This window comes from Haemorhous mexicanus, chromosome 3, assembly GCF_027477595.1.
Source record: "Haemorhous mexicanus isolate bHaeMex1 chromosome 3, bHaeMex1.pri, whole genome shotgun sequence".
Taxonomy (NCBI): domain Eukaryota; kingdom Metazoa; phylum Chordata; class Aves; order Passeriformes; family Fringillidae; genus Haemorhous; species Haemorhous mexicanus.
Genome location: NC_082343.1, coordinates 105314554 through 105331023, shown reverse-complemented (window position 1 = coordinate 105331023; position 16470 = coordinate 105314554).

Genomic DNA, 16470 nt, shown 5'->3' with positions numbered 1-16470 from the left:
CTATTGGGTATATATGGAGTGGCATCCTAACTGAGTGTTAATGAGGGATTAATTAGAATTAAGTGCTTCAGTAGCAGTTGGTGATTATTAGCTTTTTTAGGATCGGGCAATTTAATTTTGAAACAGTTCCCTCACATTTCCAAAATGGGTATAAAACAAATAGAAAGGCTGTTCTCCCTTCTCCCCTCAAGCCTTGAATTTGCATTCCTTCAAACAGTGACAGTTTTAGGGTGATTTTTAATGGCAGCATTAGAAACTTGCTCCTCCTGCCTCTGCAAAGACAAAGGGCTGTCCAGGTTTTCAGTAAGAGTTTTATACGAAGCTTGCATCACCAGGTTTCACGTCTGCTGTGAAGAAGCCATTTCTAGCAGAGCAGAGGTGTTCAGTGCCTGTGCTCACTCAATTCTCAGCCTGTCTGCTTAGCTGTCAAGCCTTGCATCAGGGACATGGAAATATATAGGAAATCCAGCATTTTATAGGAGGTGAAGTTGGAAAATAAACTGATTTCCCATAGGTCAGAAGACATCTGCCAGGTGATAATGACTTAAGGTCACGGTGGAACTATGCTAGATGTGACCCAGAGACCACAGCTGAGTCTTTTGGTATTCCTTCAGTCTGAAAAAGATTAGACTTTCTGTGAGAAGCATCTCTATGCATTTTCAGACAGCAGTGAGACTGGTGATTTTAATTTAGTCCTTATCAATCTGATATGAGAAAATAAGCAGCAACACCTTCTTAAAGAAGCAATTTCAATATGTTCTGGCAAATACAAGAAAAATTAACAATGCATACATAACTCAAAAGCAACAGCAGAAATTACAAAGAGGGAAAGGTTTACAATATCTTTTTTCTATTTTTTTTTTTTAATGGCTAACATTTCTTTTTGGAAGCTTGCAGTTTGCAAGGTCTGATATTTTTCTTCCTTCAAGGTATTTTGTGGGTATTATTGTTAGGGAAGGGGGAAGATGATGACCCTCTGACACGAAAACAAGATGAGGTAAAAGCACGTTGCAGTGCTTTATCACCTTTCCAGTTACTCAGTTTCCCTCGTGAGGATTCTGTCTGAGGTTTCCATGGCAAGCCAGAGCTGTAGAAGTGTGTCACAGGATTTAGAGCTTGCACAGTGCTCTGAGTGGTGCTGTGGGGCAAACAGGACCCTCTTTAGAAATGCTGCTAAATCTGCATATGCAAATGAAAACTTACTTTAAAAAAATCAGCATTTTTAAGTTAGCCAAGTTAGAAACTTAATCTTAAGATATAATTTGAATTTCACTAATTTCATATCACTAAGAAGTAAAAAATGTCTAGAACAATATTTGAAGTAATAAAATATACATGTACTCCCAGGCAACATAAATTAATATGTACTGGACACAAAGTGAGAATGGCCAACATGGGCTTATGAAAGATGAAATTACAAACATGATTAATAGAAGCAACGGGGTTTAAATAACTTACTTAAAATTTTGTAGTTATTCACTTGGTCAGATACTGCAATCTAATACAAAATTAACATGGCCTTCATAATATTAAAATCTGGCTAATTAACAAGCCCAGCTTTGAGCTGAACTTGACCATCTCCAGAGTTCCTTTCCAAGCTCAGCTATTCTATGTGGTTCTGTCATGAAAGGGAAAATGTAATCTTTATCCTGGACACAAGTGTGACAAGCTAGAGTGGAACTGAGTCTACTAATGCTGAAATATTGAAGACAGAGATAAAAATCCAGCAAGGTTCTTCTAAAAGTATCTCCTTCTTTTATTTAACTTAGGCATTGCTGCCTGTACTGCTGCAACATGCTATTCAAGCTTTACAGAGAAGACCCAGTAATGTCATGTTATATCCACACAGAGTTCAAGACTACTGCTAACAATATCACTTCTCCTTTTTTTAATTAGCATGTATCAGCAGGAGTACAGACCAGTGTCTCCTACTAATGTCTGCAATTCTGCCTGGTAATTACCACTCATCTTGCTAGCTTTTAAGAACATGCAAGTTACTTAAAATTTAAAAGGTCTCTTTATGAAATAAGAAATGTTTGCAGCACTGACTGAAGACTGCATGGCTATGTTGACTCAGGCTTAGAAAGAAAAGAGCAAAGTATATTGCATACTAATAAGTATGCAGTCTCTAACACAAAGCTTGATATTAGTCAGAGGATGAAAGTCCTGTGTATACAATTTTTTTAAGTTCTATCTCAAATTTTGTTCATCTCAGTGAACCAGAATGCTTATGAATCACTGGAAAAATTACTGTTGAAAAGTCTGCAACATCATAACAGTTTCATGCACACATATAGTATACATTTATTTGTGCATTTATATATATAAGGTCTTTACTGATAGATGACAACTAGAAAATATTTATTTCTAGCTAATCACCTTGCTAAAATAGAAAAGATCTCTCTATGTGTAGAAAAGATCCTCCGGCTCAGAATGGCTCAGCCAAAGGAGTGGCATCTTTGTAAGGTTTACCTTCACTAATCCAATTAACAGTGAATTTATTAGTGAATTAAGGGAATTTTTTAAAATTCTTAACCCAAGCATGAATTTAACTCAGTGAATTCCATAGCCATTTTAATTAAGAGAGGAATTTAAAAAAAATTAAAAGAAAAAAAAATAAAGAGAATGGAAAAGTAGAAAGCAGTCTGGAAAGATGGTGGTCAATTATGCTGAATTGTGTCAGAACTAGAGAATTAACTGTTTAAAATAATAGACAATGTCCATTTGAGGCCAACAAGCAATTTTATAAGCAGCCAAAATCAAAAATTATGAGCCTTTTGTGGACAAACTGTCAAAGCAAAATTCATCTGAGGTTGGAAAATGAAGGAACTCTCTCTGAAATGAAAGCCTGTTTTGTTGAAAGAGTAATGGCATGTCATGATCCTGTGGGAATATGTTCCTGTGGCAAGGACATCAGTGGGGAAGAAAGGACAAGTTCCACAGGTGCCTGAAATAGCTTTTAACTGCTCCTGGTACATGGCTGAATCAATGTCACATAGAGTCAAAGCCACGAAGGAAGAGAGATCACCCCTTTTTGAAGACCTACACAAGCAAGGGTTTGGTTTTCAAATCTAAAGTAAAAGGCACTACTATGAAATGTTTGTCCAGTGCTGAGATAGCCCTTAAAGAGCACATGCACTGAATAAAATATATTTTTTACTTTAGAACAGGATCTTACTTTGAGTCATTTAAAATAAAAATTATTTACTTGTAAAAACAAGCACAGCACCATGGGGTCAGATTCAGAATCTACCAATATCCTGTCTTTGACAGCAGCCAAAAACTGATGCTTTGTAAAAAATTGTAAGAATAGAGTGAGCACACTGTAATGCTTTCCTGTAATAAGCTCTCACCTTCCAGAATTCTGGACTACACTCACTGAAACTGCAACTCTATGGTTATAGCAAAGTGAAATATTAAGAAACACATATAACACTGATATATACAGATATATATTCAGATGCATCTACACAAAAGTACCTGAAAAATTGTGTATACATGTAGATACATATACATGCATATACAGGCAGCTTTACATTACTATCTGTACATATCAATGTATGGTATAGATCCACTTAACATTTTCTCCTGTCTTTACCACGAATTTGATGTTACATTATTAAATATCAGGAATGTTCTGTTGTGCAAAAGACATAGCATATAGTGGATCATCAGTCCAATTTAATTCAGTAGAATAGCTTGTTCTTGCCTTTCTGCCTTCTTATGTGTTCATGAGAACATCTTCGACTTAAGAATGTTCCAACGTTGTCAATTTGCAATGAGCTTTTTGTTGAGGGGATTTAACAGCTGGTTAAAGCCCAGTAAGTGAGCTGTAAGTATGACCAAGACTTAGCTCTTCCTGTCTTCAGTGGTTGGGTCTGTAAATTTTGGGGGGTTGCATTGATTAAAATATTTTTTATAAGAGAAAAAAAAAAGACAAATTTTGAAGTCTTTTATTTTATTTCTCTGGAGAATAAGACCAAATGAGTTAAATTTGTGAATTAAATATTTATCAAAATGAGCTTTCTAGTTTATAAAAAAAATAAATAAATATTAAATAAAAAAATAAATCATGTTGTCATAAAAGATCTCCATGCCAAATATTCATAGCTACAAGGGTCAGTGTTGGCTGTGCATGTGGGTATATGTGTAGGAGTGCATACAAAAGCAGTGCTTTATAAATCTGCAACACTGGAGCATGCATAAAATCATTCACAAGTAGCTATACAATCAGGAAAAAAAGATTTTCACTGAAGTCCATTCTCTAGTCTTATAAACCCCATGTCAACAACACTAAGCATTTCACATTTAAGAAAACACCGACTGACATATTAAAATCAGTACGTAATGTGCTTTACAAATTGCTATTCAAAATCAACTACATGTGCCTTTCTTTCAAATGGGTTCAACTGGTTTATCAATAGACTTTCCATGGCTCAATATCTGATACACAACAATCAATGAAGATAGGTCTCCTACAGCAAGATTTTTCAGCAACACTTGGAGAACAATGGGTGGAAAACAAAGCAGTTTCTAAATGCTTTTCATTTGTAATAAAAGTTTTTTTTCCTAATTCAAATGGTGCTGAAAGGATGGCACATGATGGCATCAATACCAGAGCAGATGCCAGGCTTTCTTAGCCCACCTCAGCAGAAGAAAATTCACTATCTTTATGAGCTTTATATATCCATGAGACTTCATTGGTAATGCTTTGCTGTTGGGATGGACTTAATAATATTTGAATAAAATGAAGCAAAAATATAAACAAAAATTGGTGCCTACTTACCTAACCTCATAAGAGGGTTTCTGAACTAATTTTTAAATAAAGCCAGCAAGTGGGTAATTATTTCCTTCCTTCCATTTCAGAGTGGGATGGTTTTCTGACCCTGGAATAGTAGGTGGCCAAACACACCCCAAGAATTCGACTACTGTTGCATCTCACTGGATTGACAGTCTGTAAGAAAAGTAGAATAAGGAGGGAATGGATGAGAAAAATGTTGAAGGGAATATTTTTGAGATTTTAAAAGGTTGAGAAATTTCAGTTCATGCCATGGACGCTTTTTGTAGAAAAACTGCGCAGCTCAATAAACAGCTGTCTACTCAAACTATCACTTGCATGAGCATACTGCTTTTTTTAACTACAGCACAGATTGTGTGGGGGAAAACTCCTACAGATTAAAGAAATAAAGGAAAGGTGGAGCATAACTTCATACCCTGACACTGCTGACACCTGTAATGTCCACCCTGCTATAATGCCACTACAGGACTTTTAACTAATTTCAGAGTAGAGATTGATTTATTCCTATATACTTCCATTTTGTGTTCTAACTTACAATGTGGCTTTGTTTTTGTCAGCTGAAGATGATTAGGGCCTTTTTTCCTAAACATGTGAATGGCAAAACACGTTGAAATGTCCCAAGGAATTCAAAGTGAATTTAAATTAATTTGTATGACGGAAAGTATATGGCTGGTATCTACAAAACACACACAAAAAATCCTTTGTGATTAGGAGAAACCTCAGTTCTAGTTATTGTTTTGTTTTGGTTTTAGTTTTTTTGGTTGTTTACTTCACTCTGATAAAAATTCTATTTATTTGAATATACACGTGCACAGGCACACTAGACTAGAATTTCCAAAAGTTCATGAACAGCTTGGGAGTACATAACTTTGAAGTTTGCCCAGATAAATAGTGCTAAGTGTGGTGTGGTTTTAAACCTTAATTTAGGTTTTCTTCCCTCAAGGCTGGACTGTTGGTCCAGCCTCGTACCACCTCTCTAAATATCTATGTTTAGTCACGTTTCTTCTATCCGATTAATACTGCTTACAGTGCACCTCATATATTCCTTATCTCAGTATATTCAATATCTATGAATGAATTTGTTTCAGCCCTGCTGTATACCAAGGATGAGCTCACAGACATACCAGTTTTAAAGGAGTGCTTCCTCAGCATTTTCCCAGTGTCATAAACAGTGGGTGGAAAGCAGGTTTCCAGAAGATTCGCCACATCTGAGAGTGATTTTCTATAGCATGGAGCCAGGAAGGCTTAATTCATAAAGAAACTCTGCTCTGTGGAGTAATCACTCCCAGGGACTGAATTTGGAGTTAGTATATTCCCATTTAAAGCTGTGTTGGTTTTGGTGGTTTTTGTTGTTCGTTGGGGTCTTTTTGGGAATACTAATAACAGTGCACACACACGTGTATAAAGAGATGATGAGATCACATTCTTTTCTCTGACATACACCCTGCTCCTCCAGGTATACCAGCCTTTCTAAAACTCATATTATAGCTTCTCTTTTAAAATGTTTTAATGCCTTCTTTCTAACTTTCTTCACAGAATATCTCCAATTTATCAGTGTCCTTTCCAGATAATAAAAATTCCCAAGGGCTTTTCTTTCTTTCCTCTCCTGATCCAGGGAGCCACTTGAGGCCCATCCATAACCTCAGCCAAGTTTCTGTCTGTTTGCTCCCTTAACTCTCAGGTGCAAAATATAAGAATTTGAATACTGCCTATTTTACACTACATCCCCATGAGCTGGGGCTGAGTCAAACCAGCATTGCCAGGAAGGCTACAGAAAGACCAAAGGAGTTATAAATATCAAGAGAGATATTCATGTACATTCTTTGGACCTTCTTCTGGCATCAGATATTTGTTATTTTTGACTACATTTCATAATCCTGCCATTATTTGTTAAACACCATTTTGTTTATTAATAAGTGGTTATAATTGCAAACAAATATGGTGTCTCCTGAAAGCTGAACATACTGTGAGTTAGAGCTGTGAAATCCACTCAAAACCCAGAAAATTATGCAGCCCACCTACTGCATGCAGTGCTAAACCTTGTAGCCACATTCCTTAAATGAGTGGCTTTTTGAGCAAAGCTTGGCCTGTGCTGGGGGTCATTCCATGAGTAATTAGCTAACCTGTCAGCCATACCACTTCCCAGACAGGAGAGCGAGCCCAGATCCAGGCTGCACACTCAGGGGGCTGTTTTGATATGGATCCAGCTTCAAGGAAAGCCTGGCACAGACACTGCCACTGTGGCACAGACCAGACACTTTCTGACTATGGCTGCACTGAATGATGTGGATTTGGTCTTCTGCAGTTAAAGTCTGCTGCTGGGGCAAATGGGTCTATTTTAATTACTATTATCTAATCTGAGAATTCACAAAGAGGCAAAAACCACCATTCCCAAACATCCCAAATACACAGAAGAACCTAATATTTCCTATTGGTTCCATTACTCCTTTCCACAGGAAGGAGTGGGATGAATATATACAGAGATCTCTGATATAAAGGGGAAAGAAAACAAAATGAGGTGGGAGATCCCCCTTCCTTCAGCAGTTTCTTTCTCTATCTGTTGAGAATATGACAGGGAGACTGGAACCCAACTCACCTTCAAGACAGGTATCTAGGAGTTTTGTAAGACTGCATGCCACTCAGGTGTCTGAATTACCTGGGCTGAACTCTACCCAAAATCTAATCTGCTTTTGAGTGGAGTAGATTTTAATATAAATAGGTTTCTATTACCTGTAGTATTTCCTTTCACTTTCCTCCTTGAAAATGTGTTTCTCTGCTTCTGTTTCCATTTGCTGTGACAATTAACAATATTTTAACATATATTTGAAGTGTTTTTCCTTTTTGGTCCCAAATAGCTAACAGTGCTATTAAGTGCTGATTTTTTTTGTATTTTATTAATGTTCTCTAGAGGTAGATAATCCCTATGATCCTCCTGTCTAAAACTGCTCTGGAACAGATACCTGGTGAATTTCAAACAATAAAAAAGCCAGCACTTTAGCTAAATTCCTGATCTATCTCATGTTTAAAATTCATGAGTTTGCTTTGCACATTTGCCAGCCTCTTGATTTGAGACTCTGAGAAAAAAAGAAACAAGATTGAAAACTAGATGTTAATATGTCATGAGACTCTAAGATAAAGGAGAATGAAAAATAAAGCACTGAAGATTGTATTTTCTACTGATTTCTGTACTTTTGTAATCCAAATTCTAGGTGAAAAACAAAAAAAGGTTTTTTTTCATTATGAATTGTGCACTGTTCAGAATACTTTCATCCAAATATAATTAAGAAGGTCCCATATTTATTTACACTTTACTCTTGGACCATCGTTAACCAAGCAATTACCTATGTTTACTGGATACAAAGGAGCTATTGTTCATATCCTTAGTTTGTAATGGTCATTGTTCCCTCTCAATAAGCATCAGTTCATATCAAAGGGCTATATGAAATATGTCAAATTACTAAATGCAGTTCTAAAACTTAAAAATTAAATAGCTAATTAATTTTTATTAGTTAAAATAATTGGTATTAAATAAAAATTGAATTTCAAGACTGCTAAATGTTGGACTCCATTTCAGTTGCTGATAAATTTGCCAAGCTTGGATTGCTTGGGCTAAAATTACCTAGAGGTGTTCATGCAGCCAGTTCTGTTTTGTTTAGAGTTTTTAACTAGAAAAAGGGAGTGTTTTTATTTTTAAACCAGAGTATTTTGCTCAGGATTGCTGCCCATGAAGCAGTCAAAGAAATGGCAGTGCTATCTTAATTTGTCTTCCTAGTGACTAGACTTTTTTGATAGAGTTATTACATAATTACATACTAGTTTTTTTTCACTGAGCATTTCATCAGGGTAGAGTAAGGAGGCCCCTCAGGAAATAGCCCAGGACTGTGCAATTACAAAAAGCCCTCCTTGTCATTGTCACAGGCCCTCTGGAGTCATTTGCTGCAGAAGATGTCAGGTGAACAGTGAGTGAGGCAGGAGGCCATGGGTTGAGGTGAGAAGCTCTTGGGAGGAAAGCAGAAAAATGATGCAGCAGGCTTGAAATATCCTACTTCTCAGAGCTAAATAGTTAAATTAGAATGTTGTACAAGCACAACTGTGATGCTTGTGGCATCCAAGTTGTTCAGTCCTGCCCCAGATATCTTTCAAATATATGCAACATACCATGTAGACAAACATAATTGTGTGATCCTTATTTTCTAACTTCCACTATTGAGGCTCTAGGGTCTGATTTGCAGAAATTGTGTACACTCACAGCTGCCATGACTGTCTGTGGGATGCTGCTTTGAACATCTGAACTGCTGTGTAATTCTTAGTACTTCAAAAAATCAGGTTCTGTGTGTCTGTGATTGAATGAGAAAATTAGTGGGCACTTTGGACGTTTGTATCTGTGTGCCTCAGTTCTCAATCTGTGAAATGGGGATGATAATTTCATCAGATGGTTGTGGAAGTAGTCATTAGTCTAAGAAGAGCACTCAGATACTACACTGAGAAGTACCAGAAAAAAAGGCAGAGGAAATGAATAACTCTGTATTCAGAGCAGGGTTTAAATAACATGCAGTAGGTAATCTGTTGAACCTCTCATTGGGCATAAATGAGAAAACAGCAATTGAATAGTTGCTCGTTACATGGATAGTTGCCATTCTCTACCCTGACAGCAACAGTAAAGAAAAAAACCTGTAATTAAAGGCTGCACCAAAATTGAATGCAAAAAAGACAACTCACTATATTTCCTTTGGAATCTATAAAACTGATATGTATGCACTTCTGACTGCTTCTCTCCTAGGTTTTCCTCTCTTTGTTTCTTTTCCTGTTAAAAATTTGAGCTAAAAAACTACAATGACTTTTTGGCTGAAATTTATATCTCCCTGAGAAGGAAAATAACAGTTGAAATTGCTTATGTAATGTTTACCTGGTCTCTTGACTGCTTTATTTAACTTGGAAGAGCAAAATGTGGACAAAATATGTTTCTGATTCATTGAGTCCTCTGCTTATTTTTTCATAATCCATTTAACATGAGAGAAGTATTTAATTTCCTGTGATCCCAATTTTGCTTGTGCTATCCAGTGTAGGCTCCCTATCCATCTTTTTCCTGAGAGTAAAACAGAATTTGAGGAAAATAGCTCTGTAAAAATTTGAGCTATTTGTGAAAATAGCTCAATATACAGTATGGATATCTCAGTTAATATACCTACGGATACTAAATAAAATTCTGGTTTTCACTCTGAAATTTATTTAAGTGCTGTTGATATAACATTTGGGAATACAGTCAACAAATTGCTATAGAAACATTTTGTTGGTATAGTTACAACAGTTATAGGCTGCAGAACTGTTTTCACTGAAATGGGAGACCATAAACTACTCTTTTGACAGTGATGTGCCACTGGAAATGTGTTATACCCTGGTCAATGGGAATTGAAGGGATTGCCTTACTAATCATCGGCAGGGACCTCTTAAAATACAGCAATGCTTTTTTTCTGAGCTTTTTTTGCCATTTTATTTCATTCCATCACATGTGATAGAATAAAAGGATGGCTTTCACACTGATTTATTCTGAACATACAGCTTATCTAAATTCAGCATGTTTAAATACATTAAACAATGCAAATAAGCAAACTTTTCCCTCAAACTTCCCAGAATTAGCAAAAAAAGGTTCATGATATCATACAGTTTCTTTTCAACTCTGAATGAACTGAAATATGGGTGATATCACATATCCAGAATAGCATTAATTCCACTGCAGTTTAGAAATCTGCTGTGTATACTTTGACTTTCTGACACCCAACTTCATCTCCCTTCATAGTCAAAGAAAACACTTTAGAACTTGATCTATTTAGCACATTACTAAGTCTATTTCCAGATAAGATGCACAACACACAGAAATTATTTCTTGGTTTACTATGAGAAGCTCAGGGAATCTGTACAGAAAAATGCACTTTTCCTGATAACGTTCCAAATTGTTGTTAAACCTACAGCTACTGTATTAGTAGCTATAAATTAAACTAGTAGCTAAATTAAACTAGTGATCTGCATGACCAGTTAAATTCCCACAACTCAACAGCTAACTTATTTGAACAGTCATTACCATGGGTAGGATTGGGGCCAGTTGGCATTACCCAGTTTGTCCTTTGGTACAAAGTGGAAGTCAGCAAAGGTTTGACGGAAGGGCAAGACAACAAATCCAATATTCAATTTACAAGTGTGCCTGAGATTTATACCTACACTGCATCCCAGGATATGTATGCCAGTGAGTGAAAGGCATCCATTCTGCTCTCCAAAGGGACTTGATTAGCTGGAGACAAGTGCAAAGGTGGCAATGACAAGTGCACAGTACTAAGTCTCTGGAGTTAGAAATGAATTTTAGCATTTCTCTTCTAACAGTCATGCAATCTTCCTCTTCTTAGGGAGGATTTCAGTCTTTAAACATATTTTTAATGAGCCCTGCTCTTGAAAGTAAATGTTTATTGTTAGGCATACTAAATGAAATATCGTTGAGGCCAGTATGTCACCTATTGCATTGATAAGACTGTTATATGGCTTCCCATGGCAGATATTACTTAGATAGGTAGAAATCCTAATGTTGCTTTCTTTTATTTCTCTGTGTGAGATAATCTGAGATTAGCAGCAAAGGCACCAGGAAAGTAAAACTCCCCCTAATGCGATTATGTTTCAAGTAAGTGGAGATATAACTGGGGAGTGTGTTTGATATATTTCATCTATCAAAACAAAAAGGGAACAAGGAAAAGAAAAAGAGCAAGGTGCATGCTAGAATTTTTAATATTTTAGCTATTTGAACAGTAACTTCCTAAATCTCATCTTGTATATTCTGTGAATACCATTAGGGATCCAGACAATACTGATAGTGGTGTTTCAATTATTTCAGACTCTGAATTATGCATACTAAATTTAGAACCAGCAGGTAGGTAAAACCCAGTAATTATTTATACTTCCCTCTGTATGGCCATACATACTGACATATCTGATCCATGGGAAAATATGAAAAGAAGGTAGAAAGTCATATTAAGTGAGACAAAGCCAAATCAGCCAGTGCAGGGCCAAGTTTTTGAATAAAAGGTAAGAACCAAGGAGAAAGTGGATTAAAAGAGTGATGATAGTAGAGACAGGGAAATGTGCTGTAATTCTGAATTCTGCAGCTATTAATATTATAAGGCAAAGGTGATAATAGTAAGCAGTTTCCATTCAGTTCTTCATATTCTTCCTTTCTAGCTGGATCACTATTATTTATCATCTATTTTCATGTTCCTTAGACTTTCTGCCTGTCATATCCCCAACCCTTCCTTTTTTAAATTTTTTCAACTTGCATCTTCGTATTTTATCATATATTCCTCTTCCTTCTGCATAATTCTTTTTAAATTTCTTGTAAACTGCCCTTTCAGTTCTCTTGTTGGTGCTTGTCAGTGTGGTCTACATTATGGATATGACCCTAATTCTGAGGGGAATATTGCTGAAAATAGGAAGAAGAATTCATCAGGAAGTTTTGGCTATTAATTTCCAAAGAAACTTTTGGAACTACTCTTCCTGTGTCATTAACTTAAACATTAACTCTGCTGATGTGGATTTCTCTGGAGGAATCTGATTGGAGTTGTTTCTGGAAGCCTGAAGTGTGATGAGGACTGATCCAATACATTGCTTGTTTTAAATATCTCCAAGGGTGGATGTTCTTTTATTCTGGGCAGACTATAGCAATATTTGATGACTTTAATCTGGCAAGCCTGAGAGCAGACTTTGACAATTAAGACCAAGCCATTAATTTTACTGTGTTTTAAGCAGGGATGCAAAGAATTTTGCCAACAGACTGGCAATACTTAGAACAAATTAGGCTTTTCACTAAGAGAATCTAGCAAAAATAGGGAGACATGGAAACATATGTGTTAATAAGTATTGTTCCATTAGAAGCAGCATTTGCTTGCTGCTTGTAACTTACAATAGTTAGTTAATTGAGCCATAAGTTTTATTGTAATATGACCCTACAGGAAATGATACAGTTTTGTCCTCAGTCTTAGATTTAAAACCCCCACAAAACAAAACCGAAACAATTTCCAGCAAATTAAATTAGACAGAAATAAACAGAAAAAAAATGGTCAAAATGCCAATTGATTGTTAGAACCATGAAGAGTAAACCAGTGAAAATAAATTCTACCTAATTCTGCCTTCTGCACCTTATAATAAGTACTCAAAAGCTAATATCTATGAAAGCTAAGGTCATTTCTGTAATTTTAACAGCAAAAAGCTTTCAGTTAACGCACATCTTGGAAGTACTGACTACATAAATCTTTTAAAGTTAAAACATTTGTGAAATATAATAAATCAATACAATTTATTCAGAAAAAATCTTAAATGTACAATCTTACAAAGGTGAAACATGTTCATGTCACCATTATTCTGTGATAATTCAGTTCCTAATGCATTCAACTGTGAACTGCCTACTGAATAGAAACAATGTCTCATAATAGCAAAATCCATTTTTCAGATAGCATGAAGAAAAGACAATTTACATGTCACCTCTACTCCACTGCCTGGCATTGTCATTAAAGAAACACTCTCAATCAATATTGCTCATTTGCAAATTAAATATGTGAATATATAAAAGGCATTGACATTTGTCAAACTTTAGCCCTTTCAGTACGTTTGAGGGTCTCACCTTGTTCCCAAGTATTCAGAACCCTTGTGAAAGCTTTCTGGTTAAAAGCCTTTCTCTGCTTTCTCAAACTTACATTTCCAAGACATAGCAGTAGAAAGGTCTTGGATACTACAGAAGACCTTGCTTCATCAACTGAAGCTAGTAAAAAATTAATTGCTGATCTAACATATTTGTGGAGTGACTCATACCCAAAATTCTCAGCAGCTAGATTGTGCTCTGCAGGTATGGGAAGGCTGATCTTAGTGCAATTTAGGTGAAGCCCAGAGGGAGTCTTAGGGCCTATTAGACTCCCAGACACAGTACCCAAAACCCACAGGGAGAATTTATTTAAAATATGTGCTATTTGAAAGGCAGATAATTCAGCAGCTTGAAATATCAGAAAAATTATGTATGAGGTACTGCTGTAAATCCAGGGCTTTCATGGGAATGAAACAATCAGTCCTTCTAATTGTGTGAGTGAAAAGAGTGCAATTGTGATTTTATGCTGTTCTCTCTCTGCAAAACCTTTCCAGCATGCATTGAGGAGGGTAGGTCTGCAGTATTGCAGTATTATTGCAGTATTGCAGTACCAGTATTTAACTACACTTATACATTATCATTATTTAGACAAAGAAGAGAAGCACTGCACCCCAGCCATAACCACCTTGGAAAGGAGGTTTTTGTTTACTCATTTGTTTTGTGGTGTGGTTTTAGTTTGCTTTCATTTTCTTCCCCCATCCAATTGACTACTTACAGGACTAAATTTTTAGGCATTCATTTTCTGACTACAAGACTAATACTTACTGAATAAATTCTTATAAAATCTCCTAAGATCAAAAATATAGGATGGTTGCATTCAATCTGTGTGTTTTCTAGTAGGTAAATCAACTGAAATATGTCCCTCACCCCAGCTAAACTTTGAATTATTGTAAGTACTTGTTTGGAAGAGTGGTCTAGGCAAAAATATTGTCAAGAAACATGCAGATATTTTTATTGTCAAGAAACATGCAAAATTTTAACAGTAGATAACTAAGTTGCAGTAAGTGACCTGGAGTTCATTAACACAAACCTGAGGCTGCAGGTTGGGAAATGATGCCAAAGTACAACCATTCCCAGCACAACTCTTTGACCTCAATGAGTTAAAATACATAGGTTAAAAGATGAAGCACTCTAGCAATATTTTTGGTAATGAAGAAAAATCTCAGACTTCCTCAGTCAGCAAACCCTAAAAAAGCTGAAGTATGTCTAATACATTGAAACACAATTTAGAAAAAACAAATCTATATGTCACAATAGGAATATTTTATAATGCTGGGATGTACTGAGAAAGTTTGAATTTTGCTTTTTTTCTTTTTGTTTGAAGAAATTGCATCCTTCAGGCAGTAGCTAAAATCTTTTCCCTTAGTTTCAAAGAAGAGTACAATAGTCCCAGTGATCCCTTCTTCTATGGCCAATAAAAATTTTCCTGAAGAAATGTACTAAAAATAGGGCATAATATAACATTTATTCCTAACTTTATTTAACTTACTTTTAAATTATTCTAGAATTTATTTAAATGAAAAAAAAAAAAGCAGTCATAAAGACTTCTGCTTGAGCATCTGCAAAACCCACTGTTTTGTTCTAATAGTTCTAATACCACTGGGGTAGTATTACATAAAAAATGCACAATAATCCAAGATATCTTATTCTCGAGAGTGGAGTATATTCCTCTGCAACACTTGAGTATTTCATAAGAACTGGCCAATCATCCTTAGAAATTGTGTTTCAAAAACAGTGAGTCATGACATGAGGTATCTTCTGCCAGAAAGGAAGCCCAGATATGGTTAGTCTGTATAAACACTTCACTCATGGACTCTGTGTGCCATCAGAATGTTTTGTGCTGTTTGCAGAATGTCTCTTTCATCATGTGCCTTTTGGAGAGCCTGGATGACTGACTGTATCCATTGATCCACCCTAGAGGCAAATTTTAGATATCATGAAATCTAAATTGGAAACACCTAGAGAGCCTGTTTGGGTCTTGTTTCCATTCCCGGAAATAAATATTTAAATCTTCCCAACATCTCAATAAAAATAAAAATAATTAAAACACAGCTTAATTCCAATACATAAATACTATCATAATTCTAACTCAGACATTATTTTCTCTCCTCTACAAGCCTCTATAGTCTGACTTTGAATCATTACTTTAATAGGGGCCTTTTTCAAAGCAGTTTATAATAGTTCTTCTGTAAGAAAATGCAAACTAAAATACTGATTGCAAAAAGTTCTAGTTTCCTTCCCATGTCATCTTCACTAATGACTGCAACGGCCTATCATTTCCTACATTTTTCATTTGCCAGCTCAGTTATGGTTGTGTGAATTCTCTAACTATTTTGCATCATCAGTCCCACAGACTGTGGTGTCCTCCTGGTAATCCCACAAAGCCTTGACTCCTTTGTTGCTGGAAGATGTAATTGGCCAGCACTATTTGCCATCTTTGTTGGTGACATAGACAAAGGGATTGAGGGCACCCTCAGCAGGTTTGCTGATGACACCAAGCTGTGCACTCAACGGACTGGAGGGAAGAGATGTCATCCAGCAGGACCTGGACAGAGTTGGAAAATGGGCCTGTGAGTGGCTTAGGAAGTTCAAAAAAGTCAAGTGCAAGGTCCTGAACCTTCCTGGGGCAATTACAAGTGCAGTCTGGGATGAGAATGGATTGAGAGCAGTCCTCAGGAAAAGGCCTCGAGTCTGTTGGTGGATGAGGAGTTCCTAATCAAGCAATGTGTACTTGCAGACCAGAAAGTCAACCTTACCCTGGCCTGCATCCAAAGCCATGTGGTCAGCAGGGAAAGGAGGTGATTCTCAACTTCTTTTCTGCTCTTATGAGATTCCACTCTTGTGAGACTTCTGCTCTGGAGTGCTGCATCCAGCTCTGGGGCCTCCAAAATAGGAAGGACCTGTTGGAACAGGTGAAGGAGAAGGTTTGAGCACCTCTCCTATGAAGCCAGGCTGAGAGAGTTGGGGCTGTTCAGTTTGAATAAGATTCAGGGATGAC